Source organism: Leopardus geoffroyi, chromosome C3, assembly GCF_018350155.1.
Source record: "Leopardus geoffroyi isolate Oge1 chromosome C3, O.geoffroyi_Oge1_pat1.0, whole genome shotgun sequence".
NCBI lineage: Eukaryota > Metazoa > Chordata > Mammalia > Carnivora > Felidae > Leopardus > Leopardus geoffroyi.
The window spans coordinates 82,938,944-82,966,886 of record NC_059338.1 but is presented as its reverse complement, the minus strand read 5'-3'; the positions used below and the strand labels follow the sequence as shown (position 1 = coordinate 82,966,886).

The window sequence follows — 27,943 nt, the reverse complement described above, 5'->3', positions numbered from 1 at the left end:
TTATAAGGAATGATGATAATGTGTGTAAAGCACCCATCAGTGTTAGGCAAGTACTAGATGTTCATTAATGAAATATTTGGTCTCTTCCCAATTAAGAGGGTTTTTCACAGTATAGTCTTCTAAACAGCTGCCTGCATCGGAATCACTTGGCCTGCTTCTTAAAAGTGGGGCTGGCTTTTAAAATAGGAGAGCATTGGGGCGCCTGGGTGGCGCAGTCGGTTAAGCGTCCGACTTCAGCCAGGTCACGATCTCGCGGTCCGTGAGTTCGAGCCCCGCGTCAGGCTCTGGGCTGATGGCTCAGAGCCTGGAGCCTGTTTCCGATTCTGTGTCTCCCTCTCTCTCTGCCCCTCCCCCGTTCATGCTCTGTCTCTCTCTCTGTCCCAAAAATAAATAAAACGTTGAAAATAAAATAAAATAAAATAAAATAGGAGAGCACCTTACCTGGTTTCTCTTGGAACTCTGGGCTTTCACAGGTAGATGCCTTCTAGATGACCTTTTTCTTATATTTTCCAAATTAAAATCAATGTACTTATCACCAGTATTGGAATGTTTCTATCAATTTCCAGTCATCCTTTTGATGACATTCAGTATTCATACAAATGTGGATGATCAGAGACACCGATAGCCCACTCCCCCCCGGCCCCCATAGCTGGCCTGCGAAGACATTTTCATACTTACTCATTACCCAGAGTAAAGGGCTCAGACGAGTTTTGAGAATTCAGAGTTCTTCAGGCAAAAATGATAAAACTAAGTTTAAAGGTCAAATGAAGAGACTGCGGAGAATTGTTAATTTTTTTCTACTCTATTGCCAGCCCGGTGGCCTCAGTGTTTGGGATCCTTCATATCTTTATTATAAATGATTGCACATTCTTGTGATGAGAAAACATTTTTTTTAAAACAAAACCGATAAAAACCTATACATGATTTCAAATACTCATAGGGGCATACATAAAAGCAATTGCATTGATGCAAATTAGTTCATGAAAAAAAATCCAAGCTCTTAACAATATTTGTAATTTAGGGTTTTTTTTGGTTTTTTGTTTTTTGTTTTTTTATTTTTATTTTTTGTCTTGAGCAAGTGATACCAGTTTGAACAAAAAAAAATGTTTTTAAAAATGTCTTTCTTCTTCTCCTCCACCCACCCAATAGGTTGGCTTTGTGGGTTTTCCTTCTTTTCACTCATCATGAGATGACCCTGTACAACAGAGCCAGAGATGTAAAACAGGGTGTAGTTTTAAATCTTACAAATTTTTTCCACATCTGCTTCAGGCTGTTTTCCCCGCTTCAGGCTGATGTCTTTACCCTCAAGCATAAGTGATTGTAACATCAAAAATTATGAGGAGAGGGTTAAGAAATTATGTTATTTCGGGGCAAAAGTGATTCTTGATTTTTAAGAAGCTTTTAATGTACGCAAGTTTCCCAAAAGGGCAGGAAGTGTCATGAGGTTTCAACCCTCCTGAAATTGGATGATCTTCTTTTCTTTGTCAAGTAACATTCTCAACCTCAGTGGTAAAAATTCACTTCCGGAAATGCTGTCTGATTTGGATACAGATGCCAGGAGTCTGAAAGAGGGTAACTGGCTGTGGGGTCCATCCACAACAGACCTAATTAAAGAAGGGATTGGATTCCCTCCTTTCCTCTGCTCTGAAGGTCATTTGCTGGCTCCCACTCACTGAAAATTTGGCTTTCCTCTCAGTGCCAAAGTATTTAAAGTTTCCTTTTAAAGGAAAAAGATTTTTCCCAGTCCTAAACAAGGCCGCTGGCCTTTACTTGGGTTCCATTCAAGCCAAATTTACATTTTGCTGTCAGAAACTACACACAAGGCAGAACTACAAAATTGAGTCTTGTTAACCCGTCTTCTGCCTTGAGTTGCTTATGTACGATGAGATTCCGAAGCCCTGAATCATTTATGTTCTTTATTTGCTTCTAGTCTGTCTTGTCTTAGTCATTTTTCATGCTTTTATTTCATTGTCCCTTCATTCAGCAAAAATTCACTGACCCACCTTGCAAGACATAGCGTTTGGGCTACTGATAGTCATCGTAGTGAGGCGATGGTAATTTGGTGACAATGATGGTGGTGTCAATGATGAATATTTGGATAGCACTTCAGTTGATTGTGTCCCATTTATGGCATCATTTTATCCTCACCGTGGCCTGTGCTTTTGGTTGGTCACGCTCATCGTCTCCACTTCACGGATAAGAAAAATTTTCCAAGTCATGCAAGAATTGAGTGGAGCGAAGATTTCAACTCACATCTCTTACTCCAATTACTATGTTATTTCACTACATGAAAAGGGTCATTTTAGTGAAAAAGTGCTCGTTCCTGTCCTCAAGAAGGTTATAGCCAAAAAAGATAGCAAAACCTGAACAGGAATAATTGTGACTCTTAGAGAAAAGACAGTGTTGGAAATATATCTTAAATGTCAACAAACATTCGTTATATTCTGTTATGCTTCTATGTTATTCTTAATGTTTACTTTTTCATCTCACAAAGATAACTGTTGTCTGTATTTCAGGAAATATTTTAGTCTTACTCCACAATTTTCATGTTTTCTCTCCTCCTCACATTTTAATTCATGACTAAAGCCACTGTGCTGTGTGAATCCCTTTCTCGCCTCAATATGCCAGCTGTCAACATCTTCCTTTGGTATAGCGGTTGTACTCTATACTATGCCATTCAGTCCCTATGTCATATCGTCCCGTGTGTTAGTTATCACAGTGCAATGGGCTGGAAATAATAACAGCATATTACTTTCAGACGATAGATTGTGTTTACATACATTACATCACAAAAGCTTTGAGTGAGCCCAATGGAGTAGCACTGGTGACCCATGCCATATAGGTGAAGAGATGAGGTTCTGTAAATTTAGGTGATTTCCCAAAATTATGAAATGAGTAACAACTTACTGATAAAGCTGTGAAGAGTAAATAAGTTGAATATATGTAAAACTCTAACTAGAGTGTAGGAAACATAGTAAGTACTCATTAAATGTTGGGTATGCAAGTAGAAATTCAGAAGCTTGAACTCAGATTTTCTGAAAGTTCTATTTTGTTGATAGCACTACTATGTATAAGTCCCAAGCTTCCTGCAAACTCAATGTTCACCTTCAATTTCATTTTTGAAACAATCGTATTATCTTTATGCAATGTAAACAGATTTTTATCTCAGAATACAAATATATAGATAAATTATGCCACTCTCATGACCCATATACATGGCAGGAAACATTCCAGGCAGTCAACTACTGGGTTCTTTCTTCTAACACCATATGTAGCCACGGAATAGTCCTCTACACATAGTAGACTGAGAACACACTACAATACTACTATTACCATCTTGTGAGTCAAAATGTACTTCTATCTAAGCTCTGTGATTTCAATTGTTTAATGGTTTCAGTACACCTGGGTGACTCTAACAATGTCTTCAATCAGAAAAGTCTCTGATTTAAAGATATAAAGTATCTTAGGACAAACCTATATCTTTCATTTCTTGGTACCTCTGTTATAGTCTAAATGTTTGTGTGTCCCCCAAGTTCACATGTTCCTAACTACCAATGCAATGATGTTAGGAGGTGGGCCTGTGGGAGTTGGTCAGGTCATGTGGGTGGAGCCTTCATGAATGGGTCTAGTGTCCTCATAAAGGAGATCCCAGGGAGCTAGCTAGTCTCTTCTGTCAAGTGAGGACACAATGAAGAGTCTATGACCTAGAAGAGGGCCCTCACTGGACCATAATGGCACCCTGATATGGAAATTCCAGTCTCTAGAACTGTGGGAAAGAAATTTCTGTGTTTATTCTCTACCCAATCTGTGGTATTTTGTTATTAGCAGTCTGAAAGAACTAAGACAAACTCCAAAGTGGCTATGTTACTACCAGGTATATAATAGCTATGCAAAGCACTCTTGATGAATAATGAAAGAAAAACAGACAAAAATAACGATCTACAAATATTTATTGAATGTCAGTATATGGCAAGCACTGGCTTGCCATATTTTAGAAATATATTTTATTTTAGAAATATAAGAAGACTCACACAGAGCTTCCCTGGAAGCAAACATTAACTAAATAAAACTATACAGAATATGTCCCCAAATCACAATGGGATTAAGGTAGAAATTATTAACAAGAAGATAAGTATAAAATGCCCAGGGGATTCTCGGAAGTTGGTAATTACCACAGTATGAATTTTGAGTATCTCAGAATCTCAAAATAAAAGAGAGGGAACAACGAGATAATAAAACCAAAACCCATGGGTAATATTTCTAACAAAACCAGATGAAAAAATATTCTTATGAACTTCAAAATACCAGCAAGTGAGGAAAAACTATACAGCCTAAAGACCTGCATGGTATTGGTATTTGCCTAGAAGCGGCAAAGGGAAATAAAGGCATGTCTGACCTCATAGAGAACAGGAGAAGGTAAGCACCCATAGGCATCCACTGGGAAGCAGCATCTAAGACCTAGGGTGATCTCTCCCATTCAGGTAGTAGGTGAGTGCAAATTTCTGTTTAAGGGGCTGGATCATTCTAGGTCTTATAAACTCTCAAAACTCACTAGCCAGGACTCTTTTCCAGGACAGGACTCCACACTGAAAAGAAACTTCTAGAGGGTGAACCAAGATGGAACTGGAGAAGAATCAGAGAAAGGAGAAAAGGTCCAATAAAAGCAGGGCAGGGCAGAAGAGCCATGAAATCTGGGAAGACAAGCTGCCATATTTGTTAACACTACCAGAAAAAGTCAAAGAGGGGGTGAAGTTGAACATGCTACCCTGAACTACCTTCTAAAAGTTCATGAAAGTTAATTCTGTATAAAACTGAGCAACAGTAAAGTATTGAGGGCATATCCAATTCCAAATTATCATGAGACAAAAGTGGAAGAACAGTAACAAAATCCCTATAGACAATAAAATTAGACCAGAAAATTACATCTTCAAAACAGATAAAAACTGTAGGTTTCTATTTTGAAACTAGCTAAAAGACCAGAAGAAAATTATATGAGACATAAAAAGAACAACATCAATCAAATTTAGAAAAAGCCAGATATGGAGTAAAAAATCTCAGGAAAACACTGAATATTTTAAAATACTAATATCAGCGGTGTAAGTCAGAAGGTACACAAAAACGAATAAACAAAATAGACAATAAACATGTCCAAGTGCTTTGTTATGACTTTCTATTCCACCATCTCTTGGTACCAACATAAAATGATGAATTGGCCCTGTACAGGAAGGTAAAGAACAGACCAGGCCCATGTGTTCATTTTTTACAGAAGACTCATAACACGGCGGAAAGCAAATTTTTTAGAAGCCATATGGACACCACTTTTACAGATGGTTGTCCAACACTTGCACACTATTGCTTGTTTTAGGGCAGAACAAAACGAATGAAATTTTAAGCAATATCAACAATTTGCCTCCCTGTAAATTCTTGCGTAGTTGCTCTGAGGGCTACAACAGTAGGACGAGTGATTGGGAACTTAGATTGTGAGACCCAGACCAAGTGTGATTCTTAGGAGCTGAGTGAATATAGGCATATGGCTGGCTCTTGGTAATTTCATACACTATGAGGGAATATCATCCTTGGCCTCACGGCATCGTTCTAAAGATGAAAGGAGGCACTCGTCAAATATTTAACAAAGCGCGTGGCCTCTGCTAAGTGGTCAATAAATATTAACTATGATTATTATTACCTTCCGATATGTAGAGAGCTCTCAACCTGGTACCAGGCAAGTAGAGCAATTTGCTGTGTTCAGGGCATTGTGTTAGAGGAACACAGAGTGATGGTTACTATAAAGAATGTATAAATACATTTTTTATTATTAGGTTTCTGTAGTTTTATCAAGGATCCTACTTAAAAATGTGGAGACTTTGGTTTGGTGTAGATTTGCTTCTATCCTGAGCATCTTTTCTCTCCATCTTGGCCTTGTGCTTTCTTTCTATAAAATAGGTAGAGCGATAGTTACTTCGCTGGGATGTTGTGCGACCTTACGTCTGAGAACTGCATCAGCAAGGAATGGAAAACATGGTGAGAGGAAGCTTTAAGAGAGAAAGGAAGCCTGAATACGAAAGACAAGAGTTCTACGGTACGGGCTAGCTTTTGAATTCTGTTGGCATAGAATCTTAGTCTTGAAAAGGAAAATTGGAAAACTGAATTTTGAATATATTCTTTATAAAAGCACAAATATGTTGTGTTTTTATATATATAAATTATGTATATATATAATGTATAGTCATACTTATAGTATATACCTTAATATATAAACTATACTATATAAATATACAATATACAATATATATTATTACATATAAATATATTTACATATAAAATAAAATTACATATCACATATAAAATATAAGTATACAATCTCTATAAATATTATACATAACTTTGCCACTTTTGCTATTAGATTCTCAAGTCTTGGGATGCAGGGCTATTTTGTTACCTTTGTATTCTTTGGGCCGCTCAGTAAACGTGTACTGACGAATAAACGAAGGAATATATAGAAGCTGGAATTACACACTTATGTTGCCATTGCATTCCTCGAAGAATGTGAGAATTGGAGTTCATGACAGTGCTTGCGCCCTGGAGTAGGATTTATTCGCTGCTTAACCAACTTTACAGAAGCAATTAACCTACCTGCTTCTCCATTTTCTCCTCTCTAAAATTGCGTTATTACTAAAAATTCTTCTTAACATAGTTTGGGGTTCAACTAGAATGCGTTAAATATTAGAAATCTGAAGCGTTATGCAAATGTGAGGCATCATTATCATAATTATTATAACAATGTTTTTTTATTCTTCATTGCTACATCTCGTGTCCTCTATTGCTCTGCAGACATCTCTTTTCTCATCTTCCCCAGGGTGCTGGGATACCAGGATGCCTCTTTAGAAAAGGACATGTCTGTTCTAAAGAAACAGAACTTTCTATCTTGGCATTTTCACATAGGCCACACATGCACAGCCACTTAATGACTTCATCAGCAGCTTTCGCACTTGGGGTAGAGTTTGCTATGTGTCACCTAATATCCCTTTGTTCCTTATTAAGGCACCTTCCAAATTTTAGCTGGGCACATGTCTACTCAGAATCAAGACTGCCCTTTTTTTTTTATCCTCTTTGCAGCTACCTATGATTTCATGCCTACACTTCGGTGCCTTTTCTGTAGATGGAAATGAGTATATAACTTTCAGGCAATGTCCTTAAAGGGATATCATCTTTCTCCTTCCTGCTGCCTGGAATGCAAACATAATGCTTCTGCTTGGGCAGCCGTCTTGAGCCATGAGGTGGAGACCATGTGTTGAAGACGTTGAAGCTACAAAACAGACAGATCCTGGGTCCCTGACATTGAAAAGCCCCATACCAACCTGACCTTCTGTAAGCCTAGCAAAGAAAGTAAACAGCACAGGTATCCTGTCTAGGCACTATTCCCACTCCCTACCTACTCCCCATTATGAACGTTTTTGCTATAATCGGGAACCTCGTCCTTATCTACTACTCGTACCAGAAATCTGCTCGAAGCCTGTTCTGGGTTTGATACCTTGGAGCCTAGGTCACTTCTGCAGTGAGCCTTATAAACAAATTCCAAAAGTAGCCTTTTTAGTTAGAGAACACAAAAACTCTTGCACAGCTCCCTCAGCTGTAGAATGTTGCCTCCTTAAAATCACTTGTCTGTGGTGATCTGTGCTGTGGTGAGGGGGAATGGCCCCAGGGGAAAAGCTAAAGACGGATGGAATCTTTTGGATTCCAGGGAGCAGGCAAGCCAGCTGACCTGAGAGTCCTTCATGGCAACCAGGGAGCCCTGGAGCAAACCCTTGTAGGAACAGGAGATACCAGCACTGGTCCAGGCAGCGTGGTTCACTCTACTTGGTCCCACAAAGTAAGAAGGAGTCTGTGGGCCATGGGAGCAGAAGTCCAACTGGAGAGAATGCTGGAAGGGGAGCATCCCAAGTTGCTTCCCTCTTCTGACTGCCAATACAAGACCCTCAGAATGACTGCTCAGTAAAGATTGCTTGCTTTTAGAGGAAAAAAATTGGTCTTAGTTCCTGTTCTCCTGCTAATTGGGCAAGCCATTTGACATTTCTGGGTCTCAGTCCTCTAATCCTTAAAGTAAGGGTGATAATAACATTTACTTCCAGGGTAGTATTGGTATGAAATTAGATATTGCATTAATTTTTTTTACAAACTTTAAAATCCTATATAAAGTTACATGTTTTATTTTCGAAAGAAAATTGTCTTCACACTATTGCCTTTAAAATATGCAAAGGTATTAAGAATTTGCGTCTATAAAGCAGTATTCATTTCCTCACTGTGTAATAGTTATGATTCATCGTCAAGGGACAAGAAACCTACTAATTTAAGTTAAAGAGACTATGTATTAAAAAGATACAGAGGGATTGTGGAATTCAATCTCAGAGATGCATCTGGAATGAGGAATATGAATGTTGTAGAAGCCCCTTTTCTCTCCTCTTGCTTTTCTTTGTGTGTTTGCCTCATTCCTTTTTCCCTTCAAACTTCTTTCCTCAGGTTCTCTGGTCTACATAGTGGGAAAAATAGTTGACCCAGTGCTTTCCAACCTTTGCTTTTATATTTTACAATCCAAGATATAGAAATTTTAACCTACAATTTGACTGAATGAGGATTAAGTACTTCATCTTGGAACTAGTGCCCACTCCTCAACAAGTCAACTGTGGACAGGGGCTAGGTAAAACCCCTGTTGCCATCACAACCATGGCAACATTGTTACATGTATGGCCATTCCCAGAAGAAGAAGAGCTATTCTGCTATGTTGGTAAAATACTAGGAACTAACTATATATCAATTTTTTTTTCTGTATAATAAAATATTCAGTCATAGTGGCATAATTTTACCTATCCCCTGGGGCTCAATATACTTATGGTTTTTAAAAAAAAATTTTTTAATGTTTATTTATTTTTGAGAGAGACAGAGACAGAATGTGAGTGGGTTAGGGGCAGAGAGAGAGAGGGAGACACAGAATCCAAAGCAGGCTCCAGGCTTCGAGCTGTCAGCACAGGGCCCGACGCGGGGCTCGAACCCACGAACTGTGAGATCATGACCCGAGCCGAAGTCGGATGCTCAACCGACTGAGCCACCCAGGTGCCCCATCAATATACTTATGTTTTTAATTGTTGGCTACATTCAATTATAATATGAGTCTTTAAAATTATATTCAAATCCATTTAAAAAAGTGTTTTTGTTGATGTTTAATTCATATAACATAAATTAATCACTTTAAAGTAAAATAATTCAGCGACATTTAGTACACTCACAACTTATGCGACCACCACATCTCTTTGGTTCTGAAACATTTTTATTACTCCAGAATAAACCCCCATACCCATTAAGCAGTTAGTCACCATTACGCACTCCTTCTCATTCCTGGTAGCCACCAATCCACCTTCTATTTCTATAGATTTACTTATATCATAGATGATGATGGATGATAGATAGATAGATAGATAGATGATAGATACATAATGTCATAAGGAAATAGAGATAGTTTACTTTATATATAACTACCATTACTTGGGCTCATTGATCTGGTTCTCTTCCTGAGTATCATATTTGAACTATATAAAACTTACCTTCCTACCTAGATGAAGTTCTAGGCCTCCATGTGAGAATTTTAGGGTATCTTCTCATCTTGGCAGCCATTGTTGCTCTCACACACAAACAGACGCACAGATGCACGTACACATACACACGTACATAAGCCTGCACATACACATCCCTCAACGTAGTTTCTTAGACACTATTATTTTAGGGATTATGAAGCATTTCAGGGATCATGAGTGGTGACCATACTTATAAAAACTATGGCTACAAATTTTGCTAAGAACTGTAAAATTAAAAGTAATCTGCTATGAAACAACATTAATGAGGAGTCTTTAGGTTTGCAAAATAGGAAAGGGGCTTTTTGGCCTGTCTCCTCCCCTTGTAAATTCCTGTGTCGCTTACCTCCTCTGTTCTTATTTCCTCTTTCATGAGAGGAAAGTGGCCAGAGGACGTGGTCCAAACTACCATGGAAGGGTCGATAAGGTATATTATATCGTTTTTTATCACCTCAACTTTAATCTGTCTCCTATACTCTTGGTTCCCTCGTAAAACAAATAGTTGAGGATGCGCCTGACTGAATTTGCCAATCGTGTCAGTTGTTCAGGAAACTCTCAAAATAGGGAGTAGACTACCGCAAATGAAGTCTAGGAGAGAAAGGGGAATATGTGATACTAGAGATCCTTGGACACGGAAACAAGAGGCCTCTTGGATGTCAGCAGGATTTCTCTGGAGTTGGAAGCATTCCTCCTCTGTGTATAACATTGCAAAATGCATTGAGTTTCACAATCGCTCCGTGGTTTGCTGTGAAGTCACTGGTGGCCTCTCCACTTCCCAAATCATTTCCCAGTGAACACTTTGATCCTCTATGATATCGGTCTCTTGAGCCACTAATTGTTTCCAAGTGATTTCGCCTTGCCAAGAGTCTGGGTGGTGTCTTACATCGGATACAATTCCTTGCACTTATATACTTGTTTGCCTTCAAATTCCTCTGAACACTTTACAGTAGGGATTCTCCTATACCAGAGAGTTACAAGATGTAAAATTGTCTTTAAAACTGGTTATCTAGGATCTTCCTTGGCACACTCAATAGCTGACTCCCAGGGAGACACATTAAAGTCACAAAGCTGTACAATTCTGTCTTACGTATTGAGGGAAATTTTTTTCTACCTATATGGATTTTAAGATAAAGGTATGAGAGGAAATGTGAAAGACTTAAGAACCATTTGAACACAGTAGTGATATGAGACCCAGGTTTTCAACTCTGCAGAGAGTTTGCATTCACCATTAACTAGTCCTCTTCCTCATGCCTACACCCAACTAATGACCATCCTATTAATTGTGTTTTCCAAATACTTGTCCAATAGGTTGTTTTCTCTTTCCCCTTCCCTCCCCACCTGTGCTGCCCAACACCGTTGTTTCGCACTGACCCACTTTGGGTCTCACCCAGAATTTTAAGTAGTTTCTCCATTTCTAATCAATTCCCATTCCCATTTTCAGGCATCAGATTTTTAATCTGCTAAAGGAGCATACTAATGCTTATCTCTTGTTTTGTTAGGATTAAATGAAGCAAACTTCAATAATATCTGTGAAAACCTCTAATGAATTTCTCAGCACATAGTCATCACTCAATAAATGTTGCCTTCCTTCTTTGATCCTCAGGATCGCTTTTCCTGTGCTTGTCAGAATTGTCTTTCTAAGACAAAAAAAAATTGGCTATCTTGGTACTACCCTTAAAGAAAACTAGAGGCTTATTATTATTATTCAAGAGATGAAATTCAAACTATGTGGCATGACAGGCTTTCATGATCTGACCCTGGTGTATGTTGCTATTCTCCTATGTGATGATTTTCCATAACACATCTTTACCCTGGCCACCTCAGGGTTGGACATTCTCATTTCTCTGAACCTTTGCATATGTTGTTCCTTCTGTGCACAGTGAGCTCTATTTCACCACTACCATGAACTCTTATCCTTCAGTTGAAGGAACTCTCTTCCTAACTTCTGTGCTTGGCAAACTCATTCATTCTTTAGGTCCAGCTTTCAGTTCACCTCTCTTCCTATGTCTTTTCAGAACTCTCGATCCCTGTCAACTGCTCATAGACCTCCCAATGCTTATCATCACTGTGATACTTAGCACACTGGATTATCACTACTGATTTGCATTTGCATTCTGAGTTCCCAACCAGATTAAGAGGTCCTGGAGAACCAAGAACCAGTTTTACTCATCGTTATGTCTCCATCACTTAGATTTGCCATTCCACACGGCAAGGTCCCCAAATCCATATTAAGCAAATACATATTTTTATTTTATATTACACTTATCCACTCAGTCAATATAATTGAGAACCTATCATATGTCAAGTGCTAGGCTAGTCTCTGTGGGAGACGCTTAGATAAATAAAAATAGACCTACTCTCCGGAAATTTAAAGTTTAGCTGGGAACATAACATATATTTCACATACCTAAAACAGAGGATGGATAGTGTCAAATTACTTCCAGAGAGGGAGTGGTAAAACTCTCCAAATGATGAAATAGATATACTGCATAATGTTTACAGATCAACCAGCAAGTATTCCCAAGTCCCAACAAACTTTCCATTCAATCTATTAGTGTATTGAAAACTAATGATATTCTACTGGTCTATTCTGGGACTATACTTAGGATATACTTGGCAATAATCCATAAAATGGTGACGGGAAAATTCTGTTTTTATTCTAGAGAAAGGACAATATCTCATTCATCTTGCTTTCCTTTTGGACTCACTATATGGTCTGGCCCACTGTAGACACTTAGAGTTTGTTTGTTGAAATAGCCTAGACTGCTGACTTAATGATATACTTACAGAGTTCCAGTGCAAATAATTTAAAGGTGACTTAAATTGCTTTGGATTAGTAACTCTGTCTAAGTTTTAAAGCACAAGAGTTAAAGCTCAAGCCTTCATTTATTCATTCATTTAATCATTTTTCTCAATCATCATCTCAGCTTGGATTAATATAACAAATACCATAAACTGGGTGACCTGAACAGCACAAATTTATTTTTCACACTTCCGGAGGCTGGAATTGCAAGATCAGGATGTCAGCATAGTTGGATTTGGTGTGGACCTTTTTTCCTGGTTTGCTGTCTTTCTGCTGTGTCCTCTCATTATGGGGAGTGGGGAGAGAAAGGGAGAGAGAGAAAGAGAGAGAGGGATGAAGGTTCCTCTCTTAGGACTGAAGACTCCATCGCCAAATACTATCCCATTAGGGACTAAGGCTTCAACATACGAACACTGGGAGGAACACATTCAGTGCATAGAAATCTGTATTGATTTATTCACACAGTAAGTCAATAAGTGTTAATTAAACTAGCTCTTCCTATTCCTAGCTTTAATAAACCTCTCCTTCTTGTGTATTACTTTTCATTCCCCAACTAAATTTTAAGCCCCCTTAGGGCAAGGACCTCTTCTCTATTATACTGAAGTAGGTAGATATTCCATGCTAGAAATTTACTGGATAACTTCCTACTTTCCTTTTAACTATGACAGCAGCTCAGGCTACAAACCTAGACTTAAAATGGATTCCTATTTATAAAAATCAGAATTGATCAGACAGACTCGTTTCTGTTTCATCTCCATGGAAACTTTTCTTTTTCCTGGCTGTCGATGAGGAAGCGCCATGGTGGGGGGTGACATAACCTTGGAACAGCTCTCCTTTCAGGTTGGAGCACTTACTCAGAAAGCTCAGGCATGTGTGCTGCAGTCCCCAGCACTGGGAACATGAGGAAACTCATAAATACAGATTTTGAGAAGCCAGAAGATTAAACGAATGTCAGCTTCGCAAGGCCACGCTCTTTCAGCAGAAGAGAGACACAACGTAAACAAAGAGCTTGAAGGTGAAAATGAAATTTTAGAACAGAAAGAGAGCACAAAAGACGGATTTATAGCAAATCAGGGCAGGAAGGAAGAGAAAAGCAAGAATGCAAAGCACCAAACAACCGAAAGTCTGCAGAGAGAAAAGTCAATAGATTGTTTAAAACCTGTGAGTCATTTGCTTCCTGATTCAAGCAGGTCAATGACAGAGGATTCATTCCAATTTCATAAACATTTATTAATAGTGGGGGTGTAAGTAGGAAGAGGAGGTGAGAGGGGAGGTTGGAATGGAGAGTGAGCTCTGGGTTGTGAAAACGGGAAATTTGGAGGAGAAACAGTGCTGTATACCCTACGTTGCACCGATCTTTCTATAGAGTTAATACTACTGTGTTCTTACCTCAAATGTTGGAGGCAGGCAATGCTATTCTCATTTGACAGATGAGGAAACCAAGACTTGAGGGCTAAACCACTTTTCCAATCACACAGTAACTTCCAGAACCTATTTCCAAATTTAGGTGTGTCTGAATCCCAAACTTATCTCCTATCCTCAACCTCATTTTATCACCGTACCTCGCTCAGGACATTGTGATAGAATTTGAGGGTGGGAATGAAATTAAGAATACAAAGTTAACTATTTAAAAAGTGTTCTGGGGGTGCCCGGGTGGCTCAGTTGGTTAAATGTGTGACTTCAGCTCGGGTCATGATCTCACGGCTGGTGGGTTTAAGCCCTGCGTCGGGCTCTGTGCTGACAGCTCAGAGCCTGGAGCCTGCTTCGGATTCTGTGTCTCCATCTCTCTCTGCCCCTCCCTTGCTCACGTTCTGTCTGTCTGTCTGTCTCTGTCTCTCTCTCTCAAAAATAAATAAACATTAAAAAATTAAAAAAAAAATAAAAGTGTTCTGGGCTAATAAGAAAAGAAAGGCATGTAAATTATGAGTCAAATCACCTGATAGAATGAAAGATGTGCTTCAGTGGATATAAACAGTGCACTGAGGATCATAGATAAAAGAGAATTTCACTGGGATTCTAGTAAAGAACAGGAAGTGCTATCTAGGAATATGGTGTTTATGGACCTGAATGAAAAGATGTTCTATCAAGTTTAAAAAGTGAATAATTAAGGGAAGACTATTGTACACGAGGAGGGGGAAAGGCTTGTCATGCACAGAACATGGAAGTAAGATTGGAAAAACTGCTTGCAATAAGGCCAGGGAAACCCTTGAATACAAGCCTAGGCATTGGATTTCATATTCCGTGAAATAGGGGTCAATGGAAGAAACTTGTGTAAGAGGGAGAGATAGTCTGCTGTATGGATGTCTGGGTAAATTGCTGCCTCGAGAATAGCCACAGGTTACTTCATGATTAAGGAGCTACAGAAAGGCCTCTGCTTCCAAATTGCTATTCTTCCCACACCCTTAGCTTGGAACTTTCTTCATTTGTGTCTAATGTTTGTAACAAGTGACCTAACAATATAAACAATATAAATTATTGCCATTTCCCACCGTTACAAACCCAGAAGGAGTGTCAGAAGGCTCCATATCCTCTACTTATCTGGGATGAATTACATTTAAATAATAACTATAGGCTAAAAGAAGAAGAGGGTCAGCAGGAGGTAGAAAAGAGGACCTAGCTACAAGGTACTGGGTTCAGAATCATAACTCCACACCCTCAGAAGTCCTGAAGGGATCAAGGTAGTGATCCTAATCCTAGAGAAACTGGGATGCCAGACAGGTACTTAGGTATGAGAATCAGTTATAAATGCAGATCTTGAAGCCAGAGTTTAGGACCAAGGGCACAACTTGAAATAAGATCCAGAGTTTTAACCTGAAGAATGAGGTAAGGTTAAATCTGCAGGCAAAAAGAATATCTCCAGTTTTGGAGTCAGATGACGAGGACAGCAAAAAATTAGGCTCATCCTTGCCATGCAAAGAGGCACCAAAAATTATAATAAGACAATAAGCCTGGAAAAAAAAACCCAGGAATATAAAGAATGAGAAGAAATTCTGAGAAAAATCCCAGAAACTCCACTTCTGGTCTTAGAGCTCTTTCCGAAAAAGTTAAGAGTCGTCTGTGAAGTACCTAGATTTGCGAAATAGAAATGCATATCAGTCTTTCTAATAGAAATGTCTAGTGAATCAAAAAAGGAAACCATCACAGATTGCAGGATTGGATCTCAACGTTTAGAAACGGAAAAAGAAGGTTGTTCTCAGAGATGCTTACTCCCAATATTTTTTATGCCTCACTGACTTTCCTTACAGTATAATAGGAAAGATGCAGCATTTGGTAGCAAATAGATGCTGGCTTGATTGCCAGCTCTGCCTGTGACTTCATATGTTATGTTGTTCTAATTCCTTAATGTGTGAAGTGGGAATAAAAGTGCTTACTTCATCAACTGTTTGAGAGAATTCTGATGAAATAGTTTACCTGAAATCCAAATGTTAACAGAGATAAACAGACTGTGACAAGCAGACTCTAAGATGACACCCACCTGCTGGTGTCCAGGCCTTTGTATAATTCTCTCCCTTGATTGTGGACTGGTTTAGCAACTTGTGTGCAATCAACAGAATGTGGCAAAGTCATGGGATAGCATTTCCTTGACTAGGTTACATAAGATTACGATTTCTATTTTGCTAATAGACTCTCTCCCTTGACCTTGATGAAACAAGCTACCAAATGGAGAGGTCCATGTGGCAAAAAACAAAGACAAATTCCTGCCAATACCCAGCAAAGAACTTAGGCCACTAATGTAACAGCATGCAAGGAATTGAATGCTACCAATAACTGATGAACTTGGAAGAAGATCTAGTCTTCCCTCATTAAGCTTTCAGACGGGACCCAGCCCTGGCCAACATCTTGACTGCAGCCTGTGATAGCTAATGTTGTATGTCTACTTGGCCTATGATGCCTAGTTGTTTAGTCAAACACCAATCTAGAGGGGTTTGGTGCAGGTAATTTGTAGATGGGATTAACGTCAAAATTGGTAGACTTTGAAAAAAAAATTGGTAGACTTTGAGTAACGGTTAACATTTAGTTTATTTGAAGAATTTGTATAAAGCATATTACTCTCCATAATGTAGGTGGACCTCATTCAGTCGAAGACCTTAACTGAGCGAAGACTAAGGTTCCTCAAAGAAAAAGAAATTCTCCACAAGACTGCAACGTGGAGATCTTTCTTCAGTTTGCAGTCTATCGTCCTGCTGAATTTGGATTCAAGACTTCAACTCTTGCGTGAATATCCGGCCTGCCAGATTTCAGACTTGCCAGCCCTCACAATTGTGTAAGGCAAGTCCTGAGCATAAATCCCTCTCTCCTTCCCCATCTCTCTCTAAATATGGGAGGCCTTGAGGCAGAGGACCCAGCTAAGTTTGCCTGTATTCCTGACCTGTAAAAATGATTCAATAATAAATATTTGTTGTAAGCCTCTGATTTTGTGGCAATTTGTTATGAAGCAACCATGCATTGAGAGATTTTTAAATTTTGGTTCACAATATGTATCCCGTGTCCAGTGGGATATGCTGTGCCCTGCCCAAGCTTTATGTGACTTCTGGGTGATGGCATATTTACATTCTCCTACTTACTCTTGACTATGAGTTCTGGTTTCCATCAAGTTCTGCTCATTTTCATCTCATCTCTTTTCTATTATCTTCTTCCTGTTTCAAACTAAATATGAAACACACACCTTTCTTTGGTATACTCTCAAAACCATTCATACTATGTATTAGTGTGCATCCTTACTAAAAATGCCTTAGAATATAATGGCTAATATCATAGCAATTTAAACAATAAAACTTTAGCAATCAGCTATTTTGATTTTTGGCTTAAAATAGCATCTTCATGTTGCTCTGCCATCTTGAATTTCTTTTTGGCCACTTTTCTCCATGGGCTCCAAATTTCTGTGAGGCTATTTGGTACCTCCATTTCCCTTTTCCTCAGCACTAATTACATGCTCATCTATATTGCATGCTCTGTTTTGAGGCCTTACATTGCCTATCAAAAGTGATCCATCAAGGTATTTCTCTAAGCAAAGAGTGTCATCCCTAAGAGAAACTCTAATGTCAGGAGTTAAAATAGTTTCTTTACTTTGCTACATATGTAAAGCTACCAGAAAAGTCACACAAAGGCAGCAAATATTTGACAGATGTTAGTGTTCCTTTCTTTTTTCTTTCTCTCACTAATATTCTACTACTTCCCAGGCCTTTCTAAGCATTGGAGACCAGATCAATGTGGTTAGGAAGCTGGTGCTTCACAAGTTTTAACAACACAGAGAAGGTTATCTAAAGCAGTGTTTTTCAAACTGTGTATCATAAAGGATCAGTTGTTTTTTTCTTTAAGAAAATTTCCTGTACACTACAGTTGCTGGATACTTTTGCAAAATGCAATAAAAATAAATGTTAGACTGAGGATCTCAAACTTTGTCCTCTGAACTTTGAGGAACCATTGAAAAGTTTTCATTTGAAGAAACACAGAATCAGCCTGTGCTCTAGAGAAGCCATTCAGGCAGCAGAGTGAAAGATGCATGATGTATCTTGAGGCCACTGGGGAGATAGATGGCTGTCTAGTATGGAGAGGAAAAGAAGGTAGAGTGGAGTGATATTTAGAAGGTATACATGGTAGGATTCATCCTCATTGAAGGAAAGAAGGATGGATGATAGAAAGAAGTCTTTGAAAGCAGAGGTCAGGATTCTAGGCCATGATGCCCTGCCTCTGCCCAAGAGGAAATTGCCATAGCTTTCTCTTCGGTTGTTCTTGCTGCTAGAACCTCTTAACCAGTCTCCCTGCCTTTATTCCTAACTATTCTCAACAACTTTTTCATATTCCAAACAAAATTCTGATTACATTACTCTTCTACTTAAAATCCCTCAATGCTCTCCACTGCCTTTGAGAGAAAGAAAAACACTTACGTGGATTACAAGGTCTTATGGAAAAGTCTGCGATTGTTTTTCTAGTCTTACAACATCACAGTTTCCTCATCAAATATGAAAATATTTAAAAATATTTTTAAAAACTGATGCCAGGACTTTCTGAAAGATTGAACTCCCTCATTAATTTCTGCTGCTTCTCTAAATTATTTTAAAAGACAGTGTAAAAAATGTTTTAAGGCATAAATTCACAAAGATAAAGGGAGGAGAAACAACAACAATATTAGCAACGAGATATAGCAACGATATTCTGCAATACTGAAACCCAAGCTATAAATACAGGGAATCCTGAAAGCAAACTATTTTGTACCATGAAACTCCAGAAAGTTCCAGAAGTTCAAAAGATCAGGAACTTCTGTAAGTGGTCTCAGAATGATTGACTCAAGATTGTATAAGAAGTCAGACCTTCAGATCCCTTCTTCTTTCTCACGCAATAGGCAACATGCCTCTCCTAGGTCACAGAAGAATGGAGGTATGGTCTCTGGAGAAGTTGAGCCAGAGGGACAGCAGAAAAAACTGACATTAGAGAATAAAACAGGAAACATATTTATATGCCCTACAATGATATTCTCTTCCTTCATGAAGCAACAAATTAGTGGAAAACAGGCCTTAACCTTTGAGGAAGTGCTAGTAAATTCCTTTATGGGGAATCTGATCAGCCAAAGAGAAAAGAAATACAAATACTGACATATGGGAATCCTTCAACACAGTGAACAATCCACATCTTATAAAGAAGCCCATCTGTTGACAAGGCCGACCAATGAGCAGTGAGTTTAAAGCAGCTTTTAATTTTTGATACATATGTATGAACAAACAGAAATGCAATGGTAATATGACATTTGAAAATCAACCTATGTAATTTACCATATTAGCAGGATAAGGAGAAAAACCACATCTCACGAAATAAAAAAGCATTCATGAACAAATTCTCCGCAAACTACTCTACAAAAGAATCCTACAGCTAACATTATATATTATGGCTTGTGACTGAATGCTTCTCTGGAAGAATGGGAATAAGAGAAGGACATTTAACTCACATCACTTCCATTCAACAACAAACAAGATCCTAGTCACTTTAATGCATGTAAAAGAAGCAAAATGCACATAGATTGAAAAGAAAAAAAAATAAAACAGTTCTTATTCACAGATAATGTTATCGGATAAAAAATTCTAAGGACTCTACAAAAAGCTTTATGAGCAAATAACTGAATTTAGAAAGATTATACAACAAAAAATCAATATACATCGGGGCGCCTGGGTGGCGCAGTCGGTTAAGCGTCCGACTTCAGCCAGGTCACGATCTCGCGGTCCGTGAGTTCGAGCCCCGCGTCGGGCTCTGGGCTGATGGCTCAGAGCCTGGAGCCTGTTTCCGATTCTGTGTCTCCCTCTCTCTCTGCCCCTCCCCCGTTCATGCTCTGTCTCTCTCTGTCCCAAAAATAAATAAACGTTAAAAAAAATTAAAAAAAGAAAAAAAAATCAATATACAAAAAGTATTTGCATATTTGTACTAGTAATAAATAATTGGGAGAAAATCTCAAAAGATTTTACAATAGCATCAAAAAGCATGAAATACTTAGGAATAAGTTTTGCAAAATATATGCAATACCTATATACTAAAAACTATAAAATAGTGCCAGGGCAACAAAAAAGAAGATAAATAAATGGAGCATAGCTATACCATGCTCATGGATTGGAACACTGAATATTGCCAAACTGTCAATTCTTTTCAGGTTAACATGTAGATTCAATGCATCTCCGGTAAAAATCCCAGCAGGCTATTATTTATTTATTTATTTATTTATGTTTATTTATTTTGAGAGAGAGTGAGAGAGAGCATGCATGTGCACGAGTAGGGTAGGGGCAGAGATAGAGGGAGAGAGATAATCCGAAGCATGCTCTGTGCTGTCAGCCCAGAGCCCTACACAGATTTTGACCTTAGGAACCATGAGATCATGACCAGGGTAACCAACTGAGCCACCAGGTGCTCCCAAGCAGGCTATTTTAAAATAAGACTTGAGGGGCGCCTGGGTGGCGCAGTCGGTTAAGCGTCCGACTTCAGCCAGGTCACGATCTCGCGGTCCGTGAGTTCGAGCCCTGCGTCGGGCTCTGGGCTGATGGCTCAGAGCCTGGAGCCTGTTTCCGATTCTGTGTCTCCCTCTCTCTCTGCCCCTCCCCCGTTCATGCTCTGTCTCTCTCTGTCCCAAAAATAAAATAAATGTTGAAAAAAAAATTTAAAATAAGACTTGACAAGCTGATTTAAAAATTAATATTGAAAGTCAGAGAATCTAAAATAGATAAAACAATTTTTAAAAGGAGTGACATAGTGTTTTACTCACTCTAAAGATGCAGTAATCAATCAGCCTGGTATTGCCATAAGGAGAGATATATACATCAATAGAACAGAATAGAGAATACAGAGACAGACTCTCACTCATATGGTCAATTGGTTTTTAGAAAATTCACCCAGGTAAGTCAATATAGGAAATATAATCCTTTCAACAAATTGTAGTAGAAAAACTAGATAGCTATAGAAAAAAATAATATTTGGCTTGTACCTCATACTCTACAGAAAAATTAACTCAAAATGGGTCATAGACTTACAGGTAAACTAAAATTATAAAACTCATAAAATAAAACATAGGAGAAAACATTCACAAACTTAGAATAAATCAAGGCTTCTTGGACCTTACCCCAATTAACTCACCACAAAGAAAAAATAAGTAATAAATTGGATTTCATTAGAATTACAAATGTCTGCCCTTTGAAAGAAACCATTAAGGAATGGAAAAAATAAACCACTGTCTGGGGGAAAGTTTTCCCAGTGCCCATACCTAATGAAAAGTTTGTATCAAGAATATAAATAACTCTTACAGCTCAATTATAAAAAGTCTAACAACCCAAAGTACTTCAACAAATAGTATATGGATATAGGAATGACCAATAAGCACATCTACAAACGCTCAGCGTCGCTAGTTGTCGGGGAAATGGAAGTTAAAATTACAATGAGATACGACTAAGCATCCACTGGAGAGGCTGGGATAAAAAGACTGACAATACTAAGTATTGGTGAAGATATAGAGCAGGTAAAACTCTAGGAGTATGAAATGATACTATTCTCATATCAGTTTGGCAGTTTCTCATAAAGTAGGACATACACTTAAATATGACCTAGCTATTCCATTTTTAGGTACTTACCTAAGAGAAATAAAAACGTGTATTCACACAAAGTCTCGTCCATGAGCACTTATAGCAGCTTTATCATAATAGCTCAAGCTGGAAACAACTCAAATGTCATCAATATATGACGAGATAAACCAACTATGGTATAGCCTTACAACGAAAATTGTTCAACGGTAGGGAGGGATAATGAGTAATACATGTAAACAATCTGGATAAATCTTAAAAACAACATGCTGAGGGCAAGAAACCAGACCCAAGAAAACACGGTGTATGAGTCCGTTTATATGAAATTCTAGAGTAGGCAAAACTCATCTATAATAATACATCAGTGCTTGCCTGGGGCCAGATATAGAAGAGAGTTGATTGCCAAGGGGAATGAGGGAATTTCTAGAGATGATGTAAATGTTCTATATTTTCATTGGAGTGGTTCCGTGGATTCACCTATTGGTCAAAGGTCATTGAATTGTGTACTTAAAATGTTCATTATATCTTGATAAAATGTATTTTTATCTTTTCTTAGGAGAAAGGTATTATGAAAGAAAAAAATCAGGAAAATTTACCAGACATGTAAGATATATGTTTCCAGATTCTCAGTACATGTCGGTTAAGATTTTTAACTTGCTTGATTACATCATATGTGTAATACCTTTATCGCAGTGCTTGGTACATAGAAGATGCTTAATAATCGTTTACAGGACAAATACCTGGGTGGGTCCATTAATTCCTAATGTCCATTAATTCCCACTTATCATGAGTTTATAGATGCTTACATTGAGAAAAGGGAGTTAATAAAGAGCTTATAAAAGTACAATCTTCCTTTCTTCTAAGGAGGCCTGTCTCTTGGCCTGGAGCAAAAGCTGAATAGAGGAACCCACTGGAAATTCTAGTGCAGCTGCCCGGGCAGCAAATTCAGCTACTATACAAAGAGGGGCCCCAAGGCTCAAAGAGGAGAAAATGCAGGTAGTTAACAAGGTGAAATCTGGCTAATAGTGTGGGACTAAAGATCCAGAAAGAGCCTATTTAATGCAAAGCGACTTCCTGAAAGGAAGCCCAGAATTTGGCAAAATGCCCTAGGAGGCTGATGTCAGTGATCTGAACCACAGATAGAGAGAGGTCTGGGCCTGAGCCATTCCACAGCTCCATCCTCTTTTGAAGACCCAAAGAGCCTTCTAAAGCTTCCTGCTCAACTGCCTTTTCACAACTGAGGATATGAAGGCCCACGGAAAGGAAATGACCTACCCATTGGTGCATAGGCACAGAATCACAATTGTCCCCAGACCACCTACATTTTCATTACCTTCCATGCCCAGAGAGCGCAGAGAGAAAATCTTTCACACCGGCCAATTTGTGTGTGTTTTGCCTACCATTCTATACGGTTGTATTTGCTTGTCCGGTGCAAATGAAGATCAAACCATTTCAGAGCTCCATGTATCGTGTCTGCAAATAGGCAGTTTCTGATTGTCTCCATTTGTGATGGGAATCCTGTTCCTTGGACTTTTCTCTGCTGCGAACTGAATCCTGGCTCCTTTGGAGGAAGGAGGGCATGAATTCCTGGGGCTAAATATAAAAAGGAAACCATTCAGCGCCTCAGGCGATGTCAACCAGCCTTTGGCCCCCCCAGGTTGTTGCAGTGACATTTTGCTCATCAAAGGGTGGTATCACCTGGCACTCACGGGCTGCTGCGACTGAATTGGTTTAAGGTGGCTTCTAGCTGACACCAGTTGCAGCTGTGGTTATTAGGGTCTCGAGCTACTCCAGTTATTGAACAGCATTCTTGTTTTGTGGCTATAGGTGTCACCTGACTGTTTATGGTGTGTTGCTACAATTAAAACCTATTTCTTGTATTTTACTACAAGCATTACATGCTTCTTTATAACCTTCAGTGAACATGCTCACTTCCTCATACACCTTATCTCACCACATCGAGTAGGTGCTATATGTGGTTGAGGGCCTACTCAGACAATAATTGGATGCTTTCCCTACATTGCACTAAGGACTAGCCAAGTGATCCTCTGAGAACAAATAATTTTAGCTCTTTGATTTAAATTTAAAAACTGAGTACCCCCAAAATTAAAAATAGACCTACCCTGTGACCCAGCAGTAGCACTGCTAGGAATTGACCCAAGGGGTACAGGAGTGCTGACGCGTAGGGGCACTTGTTCATAGCAGCATAGAACATACCCCAATGTTCATAGCAGCACTCTCAACAATAGCCAAATTATGGAAAGAGCCTACATGTCCACCAACTGACGAATGGATAAAGACATTGTGGTTTATATACACGATGGAGTACGACGTGGCAATGAGAAAGAATGAAATATGGCCCTTTGTAGCAACGTGGATGGAACTGGAGAGTGTTATGCTAAGTGAAATAAGTCATACAGAGAAGGACAGATTCCATATGTTTTCACTCCTATGTGGATCCTGAGAAACTTAACAGAAAACCATGGGGGAGGGGAAGGAAAAAAAAATGGCTAGAGAGGGAGGGAGCCAAACCATAAGAGACTCCTAAAAACTGAGAACAAACTGAGGGTTGATGGGGGGTGGGTGATGGGTATTGAGGAGGGCACCTGTTGGGATGAGCACTGGGTGTTGTATGGAAACCAGTTTGACAATAAATTTCATAAAATAAATAAATAAATAAATAAAAACTGAGTACCGCTACAGTAGATGATGGCGTAAGGCACCATGGCAAAGTAAAAATAGCTCTGTATTAAGAATCAGGAGATGTCTGAAGGAAGTTGGGATAGGTGGCTGATGATCCATGTGTCAAAAGGAAAACAACCAAGCCCCTGTCTTAGTCTGTTCAGGCTGCTATAACAAAATGCCACAGATTGAGTAGTTTATAAAGAATAGATATTTATTTCTTATACTTCTGAGATCAGAGTATCAGCATCGTCAAGTGACCGCCCTCTTCTGGGTTACAGATTCCAGGTTGTATCTTCTCATTGCAGAAGGGGCCAAGGAGCTGCCTTTGGCTCTTTCATGAGAACACTAATCCCCTTAAGAGGGCTCCACATTCCCCACCTCCGAAGGCCACACCTCCTAGGGCCATCCTACTGGGCATTAGGATTTCAATGTATGAGTGGGTCGGGGCACAATCATTAACACCATTACAGCAACCATTGTTTATTGAGTACTGGTTGTATGTTTGACACTTATTATGCTCAGTTATAAATCTTAAGCAACATAAGGACAGCTTTATATCTGTTTTGTTTTGTTTTTTTACTTTTTATATTGATGCTCATCAGAGTATCTGATACTTTTTAGTTATGCAACAAACATTTTTTAAATGAATGAATGAATGAATGTAATATTTTAAATTCTACTTTTCAGATTGGGAAATGTTAGGTAACTTGCTCAAAATCGTACAGCGTTGTGCCGAAATGCTTAGGATCAAATTATGAATGGCCTCTTTGATTCCAAAGTGTATACTCTTCACTACACTCGTGGGCTTTTAGTCAACCAATAGATAATTACCTAGACAGGTCCTCGTTCAGGGGAAGGTTGATAGAATTGAATTACAATGTTAGGAGCATCATTAATTTTCCTTATGTATTAAAAAGTTGACAGTTTTACAAGGTAGAGAATCACGAGTTTTGTTCTGCATAGGTAATCTTTGATAAGCATGTTAGATAAGTAGGTAGAGAGGTGGAAGGGGCTGCTAGATATACGAGACTAGAATTCTGGAAAGCGGTGAGGGTGGGAGACATACATCGAGGGGTCTTTGACGTGTGTACAGAGTGTTTAAGCTCTGGGAGCCTAACTGTAAAGGCCTCTTCAAAAAACCAGTACGTGGTAGTTAGACAACCACAACATACTTGACGAGAACACTCAAAGTGTTCTTAAAGGATGCCCTCAAAGTGACTCGGTCTGATGACTGCTTCCCAGGTTTGGCAGAAGGGTTGAAAGCAAAAACAGTCTTTGCTGAGAATTCCTCCTGGCACAATATCAAATTTAAAAAATAGCAGAGTCGACTCAGCTACAGACTTAGACAGACCGAGAGTAGACTCAACCACTATAAGGCTCAGAGAAATTACAACGAGCTCTTGGGTTAGTCAAAACATAATAACCATATCAAAAGTTCAGATAAGTGCAGACTGGATATGATGACTTATTTCTTTTCTTCGCTTTCTTTCTTTCTCTCTTTCCTTCTCGGTTGGTTTTTTGTTTTTTGTTTTTTGTTTTTTCCTATCCCAGAAGACAAAGCAAACTTCAACACGCCACACCCTGGAGATTTGATGTACTGAAGGTTCTGAGCTCTGGCATTCAGTTACCACTGGACCACGGACTGTGTCGCACTGCAGTGATTCATCCACTGTCTGCCTTCTCCGCATTCTGGGCTGCTTGAGGGCAGGAACAAACCCACCCGTTAGCGTATCTCCAACCTCATAAAGTCTCTGGAGAGTTGTATGGAATCAGTCAGTGTGAGCTGAGGAACTCAATGAGTACTCGAGAAGGTTAAATTCAAAATACCTAACAGGGAAATATGACCCAAAAATAAAAATAATTATTCCATGAAATTCTATTTCCAGAAACGGCAGTGAGTCCTCACCCTGCGACTTTACAAGGTATTGATTACGAGTGTTCTTGCCACCAATGTTTGCCTCAGTTCCCTTTCTATAAGAACAAAGGATTTCATATGCACCACATAAGCTCATGGTGTTTCGTTTCTTCAAATCCAAACCCATGGAACGCTGCCCTCAGGCTAGCCACTTGGACAAGTCAGCCATTAGCTGTGAGTAAATCTGGCCATTCCTCTTGACCTCTTTCTTTAGAGCCCAAGAACAGAAGAGGACTTTCTCTCTCCTTGATCAGGCTTTCCCTTATTTTACCCCAGGTGACTGACATATCTTTCGGAGAACCCCCAATGGATTAAGGTAATTTTCTAGACATATAAATAAGTGAGGTCAACAAATAACTTGAAAACTATAAGAAAAATTTTCCAAAGGGCCTTCTATCTTAATCTTTACTTCATATTTTTTACTTAGGCCATTTGTAAATATCTATTTGCTCTGTGCTTATGTATTTCTTGGCCCATCCCCCAATCAAATGTGAACTACTGAGGCCGGAGAGACCTTTTGGAGACCAATGCAATCTATATAATAGACCTGTCATCTATTGTACACTCAGAGCTTAACACAACACTTGACACTGAAAATGTGTTCAAAAGATATTTGTTGAATGCATGAATTATCTCCAGTCTTTCTAACGATTTACAAGTTGGACAGTATTATCTTTATCTTTCAGGGCACAACTGAGTTTTGGAGAAGTGACATCTCTAAAGTAGTGAAACGGATATAATACTTAATTCTGTATTTTTTTTTTATGCCAGTGTATCTGTTTCATCATATTGTACCACTCTGTCAAAGCTTGGTGAACATTCAGTGTTTCCAATTTTCTTTACCTCTGGCTGATTTCCTAAGGTGTTTATACCTTACAATATTTAAAAAAAAAAGGCATGCTTACTGTATTAAGGTTCAAGACTTCAGAGAGTGAAAGAGGAAATTCAGGTAACTGGTAGACGGTGGGAGATATAAAAAAGAGATATTGAAACAAGAAATTTGGGGAGAAAAATAGTAGGATAAATGACTGCAGATAACTAACTAGCAAAAAAGAATATACAGTTTCCTGATATTTATAGTCAGTTTTTCTTGATTCATACAGCAGTCTCTTCTTACAGCATTTTAGTCATAGACAAGAATAATTCTTAAAAGGAGAATGTTAAGTATTAAGACACATTTCTAATGGAGGTATGTTCCAAAAACAAAATTAAGAAACATGTCTTCCATTCAAGTTTGTCAACACTCTTGGTGTAGTGACACCACGATCAGTGGAAGTCTAAACTGAAAGCAGGAGCTTGCTCAAATGTGCACTCTAGAATATATACCATTTGCTCTGTGATTTTAAAGACACCTTTTCGAGTGCCTCTGTTGTTGGATCAGGGAAAACAAACCAAGATACAAAAATAAAATAAAATAAAATAAAATAAAATAAAATAAAATAAAATAGATTTGCTGACTATAAAAAAAATACTATAGAAATTAAGTCTATGCCTATTGAGACCCTAAAACTTCAACAGATTCAAAGAAGCAGATTGTATATGAACCAAGCAATGTGATGGTGCTAAAGAAGGACATTTTTTTCTGAAAACAATAGACCAACGTTTTCTCATAACTATATAATTAAAAAAATTTTTTTTTTCAACGTTTATTTATTTTTGGGACAGAGAGAGACAGAGCATGAACGGGGGAGGGGCAGAGAGAGAGGGAGACACAGAATCGGAAACAGGCTCCAGGCTCTGAGCCATCAGCCCAGAGCCTGACGCGGGGCTCGAACTCACGGACCGCGAGATCGTGACCTGGCTGAAGTCGGACGCTTAACCGACTGCGCCACCCAGGCGCCCCATAACTATATAATTTAAAGCCAAG

The 27,943-nt window shown here is 38.8% G+C and overlaps 1 long non-coding RNA gene across 1 annotated transcript; it reads left to right on the top strand.

Annotated features, from left to right (window-relative positions):
- Positions 1-2,724: 2,724 nt before the first annotated feature.
- Positions 2,725-26,000, top strand: LOC123586765. The gene is made up of 3 exons (XR_006706936.1): positions 2,725-2,974; positions 5,944-6,079; positions 25,713-26,000. It is a non-coding gene; the product is annotated as an uncharacterized LOC123586765 (long non-coding RNA).
- The last annotated feature ends 1,943 nt before the right edge of the window (positions 26,001-27,943 follow it).